Genomic DNA, 15,734 nt, shown 5'->3' with positions numbered 1-15,734 from the left:
CAAATTGACCCCAGCCCCCCGACACATAAACTACTGCAGCATAAATACTGGAGGCTGAGACAGGAGGGGTGCATGAACCCAAGGCTTTTATGTTTACAGAGGTCAACAAATGAGAGCACCTGGGGGGTGGGAGTGGAGCTAGGCACTGCAGGACCTGGATTAACCTCCAGAGGAACAGAGGAGAAGTAGGATAAGGGCACGGCTAAAGACTATGCAAACTGACCGTCTAGCACGTTCAGAACAGAGCGTAAAAGGAGCAGGTTTCTGGGCATGATAGCATAGATTCAAGTCATAGTGTACAGACAAAGGTAAGGTAGGATGTGAGTACATTGGAGGTAAACCTAGGCATTGAGTTATGAAGAGAGAGATATAGTCTCTAGAGATGTTTAAACCAGGTGATGTCATTGCATATGTAGGAGGTGGAACAACATGGTTGGTTAAGGCATATTGAGCAGGGCTAGAGGCTCTACAGTGAAATAAGACAGTAATCACTAAGCAGGACAGTAATGGACAAGGCATATTGATATTAGAGAGAGGCATGCGTAGCCAAGTGAACATATGGGTCCAGTGAGTGGTTGGGCTGGCTGGGGACATGGCGATTCAGACAGTTAGCAGGCGCTAAACAAGCTAGCAGCTAGTAGACCAGGGCAAGCTAGCAGTTAGCAGGCCGGGTTAGCAAGCAGGCAGTTAGCACTGGCTAGCAGTTAGTTGACCAGGGCAAGCTAGCAGTTAGCAGACCGGGTTAGCAAGCAAGCTGTTAGCAAGGGCTAGCAGTTAGCAGACCGGGCAGGCAAGCTAGCAGTTAGCAGACTGGGTTAGCAAGCAAGCAAGCAGTTGGCAAGGGCTAGCAGTTAGCAGACCGGGCAGGCAAGCTAGCAGTTAGCAGACCAGGGCCCGGCAGTTTAGCAGTTAGCAGACTGGGTTAGCAAGCAAGCAGATAGCAGGGGGGGGGGACGTCACAATGGGGGTAAGTCTGTTTTTGCCTCTTCGTGCGGTGACGTCGATAGACCAGTCGTTGAATTAGTAGGGTTCCAAGTAGCTCTAGGTAGCTAGAAGGCCGATATTGTAGCCCAGGAGTATGCTTCAGTGGTAGCACAGGAACCCTGGCCGGGCTAGCTTCAAGCTAAATTGGTGCTTGCTCTGGGATGGAAACACTAGCCAGGAGTAGTCATCCGGGATTGCGGTTAGCTAGTTGTGAAGATCCAGATGAAAATGTTCAGTTTGCGGTAGGACATCCTGGGATAAAAATAACAGGTCCGTTATGCTCTGGTTAGAGTCACGTTGTTCGAACTATCGAGAGCTTTCCGAGCTGAAGGTTAGCTGATGACCGCTGGCAATGGATTGCTGACTGATATCTGGTAGTTAGCTGGCTAGCTTCAGTTGAGGGATTCCAGATCCGAAGCAAATATAAATACTTTAGGGAAAAAAAAGCAGATCCACGCCACATTGGGTGAGGCGGGTTGCAGGAGAGTATTTAGATGATGAGGTTTAGCAAAATAATTTAAAGGATATGCGACAAAAAATATGTAAAACCATATATACAAGGGACACGACAGGACAAAGACGTCTGACTGCTACGCCATCTTGGCATCTTAAATGAAGGTGAAAAAAAAGAAGCCTGCTGACACCGTTGGTAGACCTCAGAAAAGCAAACAGTTACTGAATGTACTGAACAAGACTCATATTCCTTTCAATCTTTTACCAAGATTTGAGCAGAGATGCATATTTAGTTTATAAAAAAGAAAAAAAAAGAACCACCGATCAGGAGGATGCAGATAAATGATTGTTGACATGGATTAAGCATAATGATTATGGCTCCAGATGGTAGGAAAAAGTAGTTTCATGTGCTTGAAAAAATGTTAAATTCTCCATTTTAGCCCACCTCGGGTCCACCCCAAAACCTTCCTCACGTAATTTGTGCCCCCTCAGATTATGGTGGTGCATGACTCCCCTGGTGTTCAGTACTGTAGGGGGATTAGTCTCAATTCTTCTGTGAAGGGGACAGTGATCTAGTATGACAATGATTCTAAAGGGCTATTCATAATGTGTGTGTTATGTAAAGTTGTCTGTTTTGGTTGCAGTCGTCTGCTGTCAAGGCCTCTGATGGAGTTAGTGCCCATGTGTTAAAACAAAACTAGCTGTTTCTGGGTCAACCCCCTGTCAGCTCCTGAATTAACACACTCACTGTTTCCAAACAAGTCACTAGTTTCAGAGGAACAGAGTCTTCCTTTTGCAAACCCAGGGTAACTAACTCAAGAGGAAGTGACTGTATAGGAGTTGGGTTTGTGTTTCTGTGTGTTTGTATTTGTTGTTTGGGTGTCTGTAATTATGTCATTGCATGGTCTTGGTGGGCAATGTAGCCTACTCGGGGGATCTAGTTGACAAATGCAAGCACATCAGGCAGTGTGCCTTTTTATGATGTCTCATAACAAATGAAGGGGAAATGGCAAACACCAGCCTAGTCAGATTGAAAATAGCTCCTAGCCTGTGATGTTAGTGAAATTATTTAAATCAGGTTTCACAAAGGTCTTAGTTAAAATGAATACAGAGTAATAAAGTTCATTCCAACTGGGCACATACTGGTTTCTGTTGAACCAACATGGAATAGACATTGATTTGAGGTCTGTGCCCAGTGGGTTGTGATTTATTGTGTACATTTAGGTAAAGAATTGTGTCCTATATGCAAGAGTCCCCTCTACTTATACTGAACAAATATATCAATTATAAGCAACATGCAAGAATTTCAAAGATTTTACTAAGTTACAGTATATATAAGGAAATCAGTCAATTGAAATATATTAGGCACTAATCTATGGATTTCACATGACTGCGAATAAAGATATGCATCTGTTGGTCACAGATACCTTAAAAAAAGTAGGGGCCTGAATCAGAAAACCAGTCAGTATCTGGTGTGTCCACCATTTGCCTCATGGAGTGTGACACCTCCTTCGCATAGAGTTGATTAGGCTGTTGATTGTGGCCTGTGGAATGTTGTCCCACTCCTCGTCAATGTCTGTGCAAAGTTGCTGGATATTGGCAGGAACTGGAATACGCTGTCGTACACATTGATCCAGAGCATCCCAAACATACTCAATGGGGTGACATGCCTGGTGAGTATGCAGGCCATGAAAGAACTGTGACATTTTCAGCTTCCAGGAATTGTTTACAGATCCTTGCGACATGGAGCCGTGCGGATGAATGGCATGACAATGAGCCTCAGGATCTCGTTGCGGTATCTCTGGATTCAAACTGCCATAGATAGAATGCAATTGTGTTCGTTTTCCGTAGCTTATGCCTGCCAATACCATAACCTCACCGCTACCATGGGGCACTCTGTTCACAACGTTGACATCAGAAAACCACTCACACGCACAACCCAATTCACATGGTCTGCAGTTGTGAGACCGGTTGGACGTACTGCCACATTCTCTAAAACAATGTTGGAGGCGGCTTATGGTAGAGAAATTAACATTCAATTTTCTGGCAACCGCTTTAGTGGACATTCCTGCCGTCAGCATTCCAATTGCACGCTCTCGCAACTTGAGACATCTGTGGCATTGTGTTGTGACAATTGCACATTTTAGAGTGGCCTTTTACTCTCTCCAGCACAAGTAGCACCTGTGTAATGATCATGCTGTTTAATTAACTTACTGATATGCCACACCTGTCAGGTGGATGGATTATCTTGAGAAAGGATAACTCACTAACAGGGATGTAAACAAATTTGTGCACAATTAGATAGAAATAAGCTGTGTGTATGAAACATTTATGTGATTTAAAAAATATATATATATTAGCTCATGAAACAAGGGACCAACACTTTACATGTTGCCTTTTATATATATATTCTTTTTCAGTGTAGATAGGAGAGACATACAGTATGCCTACTAGACTGCCTCAGAGATGTTCATTTATTCTCGCCTACTTTGAAGTGCTGTGTTTGAATTATACATGGAATGTTCCTTCAGCCAGCTAACGAGATACTTGTTGGTCTATTTTTGGAACGAGATGCATTTGTTAGCTGCTAAAAACAAACATACTAACGTCACAGTTTGATCAGTTCAACAAATGATCTGACTGACTTCCATCTTGTGACATGATGACCGTGTGAGTTGGTTTCACCACATCATAGTAAGTGTTAAGTGTATATTGTTGCTATGGTCACTGGACAAGAATACCAGAGAGACGTGTAAAAAAAAAAAGCATCATACCGAGTCATGAGAAGCTGTGAACACAGGAAGTATGTGTGCACTATTTCTGGTGTGTGTGTGTGTGTGTGTGTGTGTGTGTGTAGTGGTGACCGAGCAGGCTTATTGTCTTATCAGGTAGGATGTAATGTTCCCGTCAAAGGCAAGACCTGCCAGTGAGAAGTTACTTGGCGAGTTATTTAAGTGTAAGGATAGTGAGGACCTGTGAAAGAAGAGAGATATGCCGTCCATGTTGACATTGAGCGCAAGGAGTGTTGATAGTGATTTAGAGTGTTGTTGCAGACCATATGTAAGGCAAGAAGACGATTGGCTGAATATACTGCTATGGGTGTGGTGTGTTTGGTCAGTGCTGCTACATTTACCTTTTTCTCTGTGCTACAAAAGGATATGTTTGCTGTAGATTAGTGCTGCTAAAGGAAGTGAGGACAAGCAGATGGATAAAGAAGGCTGGTTTGGTTTTTATAGAAGGTGCATTTCCATTCACACATGATTATAACACCTTGTAGTGTAGAATGTGAGGATAGGTGAACAGTGGTGAAAAAGGCTTTTGCGTAAAAGGAAAAGGCTCTGCCATTTGTTTTCTTCCTTTTTGCCATTTTCCACAAGGGATTCCTTTTGATGATGACTTTGTCATATTTGAGAGAGAAAAAAATGAAAGAAATGGAAGGCATGCAATGTTTAAGCTGGCATTATCAAATCCTCCATTAAATCTCAACTGGCAGATGGAGATAGTCCTGTTCAAAGAACACTGTTGGGATGAAAGGAGAAATGCGTCAGTTGCATGGATAATGTGTTCTATTTCTACGCTGATTTTAAGTCCAAGTACATGACTTCTGGTTCAGAAAAAGAAACCTCTATATTTTAGTTTTAGGACGATTGAGTCAGTAGCGCTTTGAATAGCAGTTGACAGGCGGATCATGTAAAGAGAAGGTTTTAATGATTGTGATTTCTTTATCCAATATACTGTAAGTCAGACAATTCTTGCACATGACACTGACAGTCATGACATGAAAATAATTGTAATTTGTTCAGAAAAACACATTATAGATGGATGGATGGACGAACCAGGGCAGGCACTTCTTCTCTCTTCTTCAGGAGGATCTGTTCATGGTATTTTCCATGTAGAAGGACACATGAGCACCAGGGCATTTCCATGTAAAAGGACACATGAGCACCAGGGCATTTCCATGTAAAAGGACACATGAGCAACGGGGCGTTTCCCATGTAAAAGGACACATGAGCACCGGGGCGTTTCCCATGCAGAAGGACACATGAGCACCGGGGCGTTTCCCATGCAGAAGGACACATGAGCACCGGGCGTTTCCCATGTAAAAGGACACATGAGCACCGGGGCGGTTTCCCATGCAGAAGGACACATGAGCACCGGGGCGTTTCCCATGTAAAAGGACACATGAGCAACGGGGCGTTTCCCATGTAAAAGGACACATGAGCACCGGGGCGTTTCCCATGCAGAAGGACACATGAGCAACGGGGCGTTTCCCATGTAAAAGGACACATGAGCAACGGGGCGTTTCCCATGTAAAAGGACACATGAGCAACGGGGCGTTTCCCATGTAAAAGGACACATGAGCAACGGGGCGTTTCCCATGTAAAAGGACACATGAGCAACGGGGCGTTTAGTTTATAGGAGTATATCAAATTGGGTGTCAAATGAAAGTTAAAAGAAAGGCATATATTGTACATTTTTCAAAAATTTCCATCTTAAGATTTGGAAAAAGCAAAGGATATTTCTTCTGGTCAAACAAATGGAAAAGGGGTCTTAGAAAACATCTAGCAGAAAAAATCTTTAGACTATTAGAAATACATCAAACACAATAATGTTGAAGTACAGACCCCTGACAACTAATATCAACACTTTTATATTTAGTTTGGGAGAAATTCCGTTAACAAACATTTTGCACCACCATCAAACCCTGCACCTATACACTATCCCCAAAACCCACCACCCCATCTCACTACTTTGTCCCTAAACAATCCTACACCAGAACCCCTTCTCTCATCTCAAAACTTCCTGTAGATTTTCTGAACTAAAATATCTCTTACATTTCTCTGCTGCTGCAACTACCACATCCATCTTCTGTGAGTTCCGCTCCTTCAACCCAGTGCAGTTGATCAACATGGCTATAAATGCAAGAAATCCAATCTTACTTAAATGTGTACTTTCTGGATCTCTCTCTCTCGTCAGGCCTACTCACTGGGTGGCTCCCTGTCAAATCACTCACGCTTGGGCTATCCTCTACTCTCTTCACTGCGTTAGCATAGGAAACTTATTGCCCCACGCAAACTCTGGCACTCTCTCAACCTGTTTCTCTCTCACAGGGTACTTCAAATCAGCAAGTGTGGCAACTGGCGCAAATACCTTAGGTGATGCAACTGGTCACAATGCTTCATCAAGTGCCACGACTGGCCCAAATGCCACTCTCTCTGACTATGCCCTCCTGCACATTTCTCACATCATTTGTTCTTCTTTCTACACACTGCTGCAACATGTCCGAATCCTTGGCACCTAAAGCAACATAGTGGGCCCGGGATTTTTTTGTTGTTGTCAAAGACTCCAGCCACCCAAGTCATAGACTGTTCTCTCTGCTACATGTACAAATGACCTCGGCTAACCTGTACCCCCGCACATTGACTTGGTTCCGGTACCCCCTGTATACTCCTTATTGATATGTAATCTTATTGTGTTACTTTTTATTACATTTTTTTATTATTTAGCAAATATTTTCTTTACTCTATTTCTTGAACTGCATTGTTGGTTTAAGGGCTTGTAAGTAAGCATTTCACAGTAAGGTCTGCACCTGTTGTACTCAGTGCATGTCACACTTTTTAAAATTTGAATATAGGGCCTCGCAGAATAGCAAATATAACCTAACCTGACCTTATCAGGTAGAAACTATAGCGGTTTCTCAATATGCATATTACCGTGCTCCATGCTCTGAGTGCATTCTCCAAGGACGTTCTTATGAGGACGAGAGTGTGGATAACGCATAAAACATGGATGTATTAACATATCACGATATTCCAGATGATTCTGTTTTGTCATTGTATGCAGTAGCGCTAAGATTCCCCTTCCCTGGATCTAAGGGACCTAGCCCAAACCATGAAAAACAGCCCCAGACCATTATTCCTCCCACACCAAACTTTACAGTTGGCACTATGCATTCTACCTTCCAGTGCATGCATTGTAACATTGGCTAAAATAGTACTCACGCATAACTATTTTATGTTTCTAAATGACTTCTTTATTCAGATTAAAGGGACTGCTATGGGATCCCCCATGGCTCCTAACTATGCTAATTTGTATGTGGGTTACATGGAGAAACAGTCTATTTTCAAACCTCTCAAAAATGTTTTCTTGCCTCACATCATTATTTGGAAACGGTATATTGATGATATTTTTGTTCTATGGAGGGGTGATGCTAAACAGCTCCAGGCGTTCCATGCTTTTCTTAACTCCTGTTCTGAGCATCTGAGATTTACTATGCAATTTGATACACGTCTAATCAGTTTTCTTGATCTTCTGATCTTGTGTGAAGATAATGTTTTATACACTGATCTTTACAGGAAGCCTACTGATCGTAACAGTTTGTTGAGGGCTGATAGTTGTCACCCACTTCCCTTGAAAAACAGTTTGCCCTACAGCCAATTCTGTCGAATCAAAAGAATTTGCAAAAAACAGTCCGATTTCGACAGAAATATGGCTGAGACGCAAAGAAAGTTCAAGGAGAGGGGCTACAAGAATGATCAGATTAATATTGCCATTGAGAAAATTCAAAACAAAACGAGACATGACCTTTTTCAAGGTAAGTCTCGCAAAAAGACGCATTTTTGCGTTCTAACTACCCGCTATTCAAAGTGCTCTGAACAAATTAAGGGAATTGTTCACAAACATTGGCACATCCTAAAATCTGATGATAGTCTTGGTAATGTGTTTTCGGACCTTCCCTTGGTCGTATTCTCGCGGGGCAGAAATCTCAGAGACCAATTGGTACACTCTGATTTACCACCCCAAGATATTCCTGAACAACGTCTATTTGCGCCCCTACTGGATGGAAATTACAAATGTAATGGCTGTGCTCAATGCAATGGCACTTATAAATGTAGATCCTTCAAACACCCACAAACAGGGAAATCGATCCCAATAAAAGGTGTTATTACGTGCTCCACTAAGGCAGTTATTTATCTTATAACTTGTCCTTGTGGTAAAAATGATGTAGGTAAAACAAAGCGCGAATTAAAAGTACGTATCTCATAGCACCGTAGCACCATTAGGTGTAAAAACTTGACTTATCCAGTTGCGGCCCACTTCTTGGAGGCAGGCCACTCGATTTCGTCTCTGCGTTATATTGGCATCGAACATGTCACCCTCCCTAGGAGAGGGGGTGACCTTGATAATTTATAGTTAAAACGAGAGGCTGCCTGGATCTTTAATTTAAAGACCCTTGCGGACTTCGGTCTCAACGTAGACTTTGATCTGAAGACATATTTGTGATTATTGTGACTTTGCCATTGTGATTGTGTGTAAACTTGTATAGTCAAATTAATCTATGATCGTATGCTATCCATTTGTTTGTATGCTGTTCTTTGTATGACATTTTAATATTTGATTATTAACCAATGATATTAGGCCACTGCTGGCCATGATTACAGACACCTGTGTCCTTTGACACTATATAAACGAGTCATCCCGCAGTGTTTGTGATTATACCCTGATGAAGACCGCTTGGCTGTCGAAACGTTGGTATTACATTTTTGCATCTGAGCTCCAAGAGTGTGTGGCTCTCTTTTATTTTCAAGGCACTATGCATTCAGGCAGGTGGAGTTCTCCTGGCATCCGCCAAACCCAGATTTGTGATTCATCACTTCAGAGAAGGTGTCTCCACTGTACCAGAGTCCAATGGCAGTGAGCTTTACACCCACTCCAGTAGACGCTTGGCGATGCGCATGGTGATCTTTGGCTTATGTGCAGCTGCTCGACCTTTGAAACCCATTTCATGAAGCTTGCTTCCAGACGCAGTTTGGAACTCGGTAGGGAGTGTTGAAACCGAGGATAGAATTTTTACGCGGTACGCGTTTCAGCACTTGGGGGTCCCGTTTTGTGAGCTGGAATCCACTCTATCCAAAAATCTAACTCTCACCGGTCCAAACTCTTCTCTGGTAGGTGACCCTGTCTGTGATGTATTTAGAATTCAAGGCACAGCATGGCTACCACAGCATTCTGCAGCGATACGCCATCCCATCTGGTTTGTACTTAGTGGGATTATCATTTGGTTTTCAACACAACAATGTCCCAACACACCTCTGCTCGAAGGGCTATTTGACCAAGAAGGAGAGTGATGGAGTGCTGCATCAGATGACCTGGCCTCCACAATCACCCAACTTCAACCCAATTGAGATGGTTTGGGATGAGTTGGACAGCAGAGTGAAGAAAAAGCAGCCGACAAGTGCTCAGCATATGTGGGAACTCCTTCAAGACTTGTGAAGCTGGTTGAGAGAATGCCTATAGTGTGCAAAGCTGTCATCAAGGCAAAGGGTGGGTACTTTGAAGAATCTCAAATATAAAATATATATTTTGATTTGTTTACTTTTTTTTACTGCATGATTCTATGTGTTATTTCATAGTTTGATGTGTTCACTATTTTTCTACAATGTAGAAAATAGTAAAATAAAGAAAAATTCTTGAAAGAGTAGGTGTATCCAAACTTTTGACTGGTACTGTTGACTGGCACATAGGGCGGGGCGCACAATTGGCTCAGGGTCGTCCGGTTTGGCCGGGGTAGGCCGTCATTGTAAATAAGAATTTGTTCTTAACAGACTTGCCTACTTAAATAAAAAATAAAAATAAAACATGTATTCAGACCCTTTGCTATGAGACTCAATTGAGCTCAGGTGCATCCCATTTTACATTGATCATCCTTGATGTTTCTACAACTTGATTAGAGTCCACCTGTGGTAAATTCAATTGATTGGACATAATTAGGAAAGGCACACACCTGTCTACATAAGGTCCCACAGTTGACAGTGCATGTCAGAGCAAAAACAAAGCCATAAAGTTGAAGGTATTGTCCATAGAGCTCTGAGACGGGATTGTGTCTAGGCACAGATCTGGGGAAGGGTACCAACAACTTTCTGCAGCATTGAAGGGCCCCAAGAACATAGTGGCCTCCATCATTCTTAAATGGGAGAAGTTTGGGACCACCAAGACTCTTCCTAGAGCTGGTTGCTTGGGCAAATTGAGCAAATGGGTGAGAAGGGTCTTGGTCAGGGAGGTGACCAAGAACCCAATGGTCATTGTGACAGAGCTCCAGATTTCCTCTCTGGAGCTGGCAGAACCTTCCAGAAGGACAACCATCTCTGCAGCACTCCACCAATCAGGCATTTGATGGTAGGAAGCCACTCCTAAGGGAAGGCATATGACAGCCTGCTTGGAGTTTGCCAAAAGGCACCTAAAGACTCTCAAACCATGAGAAAAAAGATTATCTGGTCTGATGAAATCAAGATTTAAATCTTTGGCCTGAATGCCAAGTGTCACACCTGGAGGAAACCTATCACAATCCCTACGGTGAGTCATGGTGGTGGCAGCATCATGCTGTGGGGATGTTTTTCAGCGGCAGGGACTGGTAGACAAGTCAGGTGCAAGTGAATGATGAATGGAGCAAAGTACAGGGAGATCCTTGATGAAAGCCTGCTCCAGAGTGCTCAGGACCTCAGACTGGGGCGAAGGTTCGCCTTCCAACAGGACGACGACCCGAAGTACACAGCCAAGACAAGTGGCTTCGGGACTCAACATATGTTTGAATAAAATCAATTATACAGTATCTAGGCTAATTTGACTGATGCTTTAAGCACTGAAATGTAAAAATGAAGACACACAAATGACTAAAAAGGGAGCCAGAAATCAATACGACCTAACCAGAAGAAAAAACACAGTTCCCCCGCTGCTGCTAGCCTTCGTGGATTCTGCCACACCAGCGGTCAGCAACCTTTTCCATTTGGAATGCCATGTTATTGTACCAATTCCTCTGATCCGCGTGCTAGTTAGGATTTCATTATGCACATTTTGGAACGGTTTCAATTTTTTTTTTTTTTTTTAAGTCTTCATATAGGGAAATCAATGTCATGTGGTTAATACAAAATATATCTCAATGAACATTATACAACTCTAAAAGTAACTTATTGCCATTACCAATATGTAAAAATTGCCTACATAAAGCCAACAAAAACATTGCAGCCCGCAGGTAGAAAATATCCTTATTAAAAATAAATATCCTATAAATCACTTTGGCTATGCATGGTCTGTCAGCACGGAACTTGACACATTGTATCAACTAACTTGGATACAGCCGGAGGTTCACTCTAGCAACATTGTGTAAAATGGTCTGAGTTTCCTGTGCCAGCAGTCTCTGTACAGACAGACACAGCTGTAGGCTAATTGCGCAAGAGATGAGTAATCAGGTAGGCATTTTTTTTTTCACAGGATCATCCCAGCAGCCTCAGCAATGGACTAGTCCACTGAGACGGGTGTGAATCAGACCGGTGTCTCGTGCGCCATAACATTTGAAAATATATATATATTTGCCACTGCTCGACTCAAAAAATCTATCCACCAAACAATCGACATGTCAACTCTTGACAGAACCCCTGATGACGACAGAACCCCTGATGACGACAGAACCCCTGATGACGACAGAACCCTGTATATAACCCTGTGTATATAATATACTCCACCTCCCAGGTGGAATCCTCAGCAGACAGAACTCTCAAACAGAATCATCAAAGATGGAATGCTGGAGCATGAAACCACACCACAGAATACAATCAGAGTACTTTGAGAATGCTTCACAACTTAGAGCAGCACAGCAACAGTGTTGTAAAATAATTCGAAGAAAAATGCTATTTCCATTGTTCTTTAGTGGTTGGGTTCTTGCAGGAGCTGTCAACATATCCCTAGGCCATGTGTTCATGCAAAACTCATGAGATGGTGTGTGTGTGTGTGTGTGTGTCGTATTTACGTGAGATGTATACAAAGACCGAGAAAGGGAAGGTGTGTGTGTTTGCAGTATGTTGTTGACAGTTTGCCGGCAGTTCAGTTTGTTTCCCCATGGCAATGTGTGAGAGCTGTAAGCCGATGCCCTGACCCTGTAGAGAGGCTGGAGAGCAGATGCCCAACCTACCAGATGTTTGATCCAACATGCTGCTGCATGACCCTACTCTACGCTATGCAACTCTACCCTACCCTACCCTACCCCAAAGGGCACCAACACACTGCACTGCACATACAGGAGAACAAGAGAGACTTTCCCTCCAACAAAAAACAATGACAGGATGGGGGCAACTGCTGTAGATATAGGATATTTGAACATGAACATTTGGTTCTGTGATTGTTTGATTGTGTCGTGACTCCTGAGCACTATAGTATTTCACTGTCAGTTGAAATTTGGCTACAGTGGCGAAGCTTGACTCTCTGTCATGTGATCACTTACAACCAATGAAAACAAAAGAGGGTATGGTTATACTGGACACCAACACCCTCCATAGTCCCCTCAACTACAGTACCGCCTCCCCCACACACCAACACCCTCCATAGTCCCCTCAACTACAGTACCGCCTCCCCCACACACCAACACCCTCCATAGTCCCCTCAACTACAGTACCGCCTCCCCCACACACCAACACCCTCCATAGTCCCCTCAACTACAGTACCGCCTCCCCCACACACCAACACCCTCCATAGTCCCCTCAACTACAGTACCGCCTCCCCCACACACCAACACCCTCCATAGTCCCCTCAACTACAGTACCGCCTCCCCCACACACCAACACCCTCCATAGTCCCCTCAACTACAGTACCGCCTCCCCACACACACCAACACTCCCTCCATATACACATGTGAACACTCTTAGATTTTCTCAGCCGATCAAATCGCACAACCCACTACTCCCCCACACACACGTAAATACACATTCCGCTGGCTCCAGAATGCTAATACTTTCCCATTTTACGCACACGTATTGACTCATGAAGCTGCCACACTCTTGGCAATCTGATTAGGATTTTCACAGATGGCTGAAAATCCGAACTCCTATTTCGTCCCTCTGGGTTTTGTGTAGATTTGCTCGTCTGCGTCAACATGTCTGGGGGAAAAACTGTCTGAACACATGCATGCCTGTCAGACAGGCCAGAGTTCTATTGTTACATATTTTGCTGATAAAGTCTACGTGCTCATTGTTAACATACAATAACATTAAAGAGAATAAAATATCAGTCTTTTTGCCAGTGACAATATTATATTTCCAAAACTGTTGATTTATACATTCTATGCCACTTTTGCATTAATTGACACTTATCCATGCTAGTCCATTGACACTTATCCATGCTAGTTCATTGACACTTATCCATGCTAGTTCATTGACACTTATCCATGCTTGTCCATTGACACTTATCCACGCTAATCCATTGACACTTATCCACGCTAGTCCATTGACACTTATCCACGCTAGTCCATTGACACTTATCCACGCTAGTCCATTGACACTTATCCACGCTAGTCTACTAATTCGTTACAAGTAACAGAAAGGATCATGTGAGAAGGTTAATCCAGTACACGAAATGAAATGATGGAGGCCTATTTTCGGCGAGAAGAGCTCTCACCGTCACCCCCCGGTTTCTGTTGATGCCCAGTGTGCTTTAGACTGCTGATAATTCTATTAAGGACAGAATTCTATTAGGGAGTTTTATCTCGGTCCAAATGAATGTGATTAGCTGAGGAGAACATTGCTTAGAATGTGTTTAATTTGGAGCCATGTGTGTGCTGTGGTAACTTCAGAGGGCCATGTGTGCGGAGCAACTGCCCACGGGTCATCTCCCTCGATCAGCAGCTAGCATTCTGGAGACACACATCAAATTAGCCCAGCAGCCCCAGTCAAACAACCACTGATAACGATACTGTCTCCTTTGTTAAGCTGCTTTGCAGGAAAGGCAAACGGACTGAGTTGTTACATTTCATTGGAGCCAATCTCTCTTGCTCCATACAATGTACCATGTTTGCATAATGCATTTTAAGATAGAATTTACACTAAAAACTGAATTGAAAGGAAATGTTCCAGTAAAAGGTGACATTTTGTGCCTCCTCCTAATCCACCAGCGGTGTGCTACCCTAACCTTGGTGATAAATGGCAGCCATTTTGCAGCCGAGTACACCCCACCCCACTCCACTCTACCGGAGGGGTAATTATCTGATGGTAGAACCAGTTCATACGTCTAGTCTAGTTCATACGTCTAGTCTAGTTCATACGTCCACTAAAATCAAGCCTTGGCTATTCACATATCAAGCCTATCTCAAGGCTAATTTACATCGGTCTGTTGCGAGACGATAGACCACATCCACTGGAGAAGGTGTGACGGGGGCATTACCTATTCACATTGCACTACAAGTTCATTCAACCCTCCTACCTCCTCCTGTTCTCAGCGTCACTACCAACCAGGCTTCATCTATTAGTCTGAATGTCCTTTGAATAAAAGAGCCCTTTCTGGACTTGATGAAGAGGCTGCAGCATGATGGTTTGGCTGGGGGGGGGGGGAAGGGGTAGTCAGCCGTGTTTTGCTGGAACTCTGTGGGCACTAACAAATGGACAAAGGGCCTGCTGTCTGCCTGCCTGCCTGCTTCCCTGCTCCTGCCACAGATGGCGTTTTGGTCAGGGGCAAGGATGGAGACAGAGAAACGGACAGCATCACAAAAGCAAAGCAGCACTCTTCTCCCCACCCCCTTCGTCATCGACACCGTGTGCATCAAACGCTCCCCAAACAATAGTGGCTAGGTCTTTGTTGAGCCCAGCGGGAGCGGGGGGGGGGGCTCCCCCCCTTCATGTACAGATGGGAGCCTGCATCATCAAAACTTCCAGTTGTAGAAGAGGGTCTGGGCCAACTTTGGTCTTCCCCTCAGAGGTAAAGGGGAATGTCGATTTTTATTTGATTTCTAATGGGAGAGATCCCTTTGCCTTTCCATTCACAGCACATCCACCCGACCTATCTCTTCCTGCACATATTAGCAGAAGTGCGACGTGATGCTCGAGTCGGTCTATCTCATATCGGTCTCTTATGTCTGCCTAGCCGTTCTGTCTGCTCCCATGATCCTCTCTGTCTTTCCCCCAGCTTTGTCCGTCTATCTCTCTCTGTCAGTCAGCCATTCTCACTGTCTGTGTCTGTGGGTACGGTCTGGGTTATGTTGAGTCAGTCTGTGGAAAGGGGAATACCTAGTCAGATGTACAACTGAAATATGTCTTCTGCATTTAACCCAACCCCTCTGAATCAGAGAGGTGCGGGGGGCTGCCTTAATCGACATCCACGTCATTTTGGCCCGGGGAACAGTGGGTTAACTGCCTTGTTCAGGAGCAGAATGACAGATTTATATCTTGTCAGCTCGGGGATTCTAATCAGCAATCTTTCAGTTACTGGCCCAACGCTCCAGGTAGCTCGGCCATGTGTGCCTGGGCATGTGAGAGAAC

The 15,734-nt window shown here is 43.9% G+C and overlaps 1 protein-coding gene across 5 annotated transcripts in view; it reads left to right on the top strand.

Moving 5' to 3' along the window:
- Positions 1-15,734, top strand: part of LOC135550381 (leucine-rich repeat and calponin homology domain-containing protein 2-like) — an 81,845-nt gene that overhangs the window by 7,480 nt on the left and 58,631 nt on the right. The window lies entirely within an intron of this gene.

This window comes from Oncorhynchus masou, chromosome 12 (genome assembly GCF_036934945.1).
Source record: "Oncorhynchus masou masou isolate Uvic2021 chromosome 12, UVic_Omas_1.1, whole genome shotgun sequence".
Lineage (NCBI taxonomy): Eukaryota > Metazoa > Chordata > Actinopteri > Salmoniformes > Salmonidae > Oncorhynchus > Oncorhynchus masou.
Note: the sequence above shows the minus strand (reverse complement) of the source record. Positions and strands in the feature narration are given on the sequence as shown.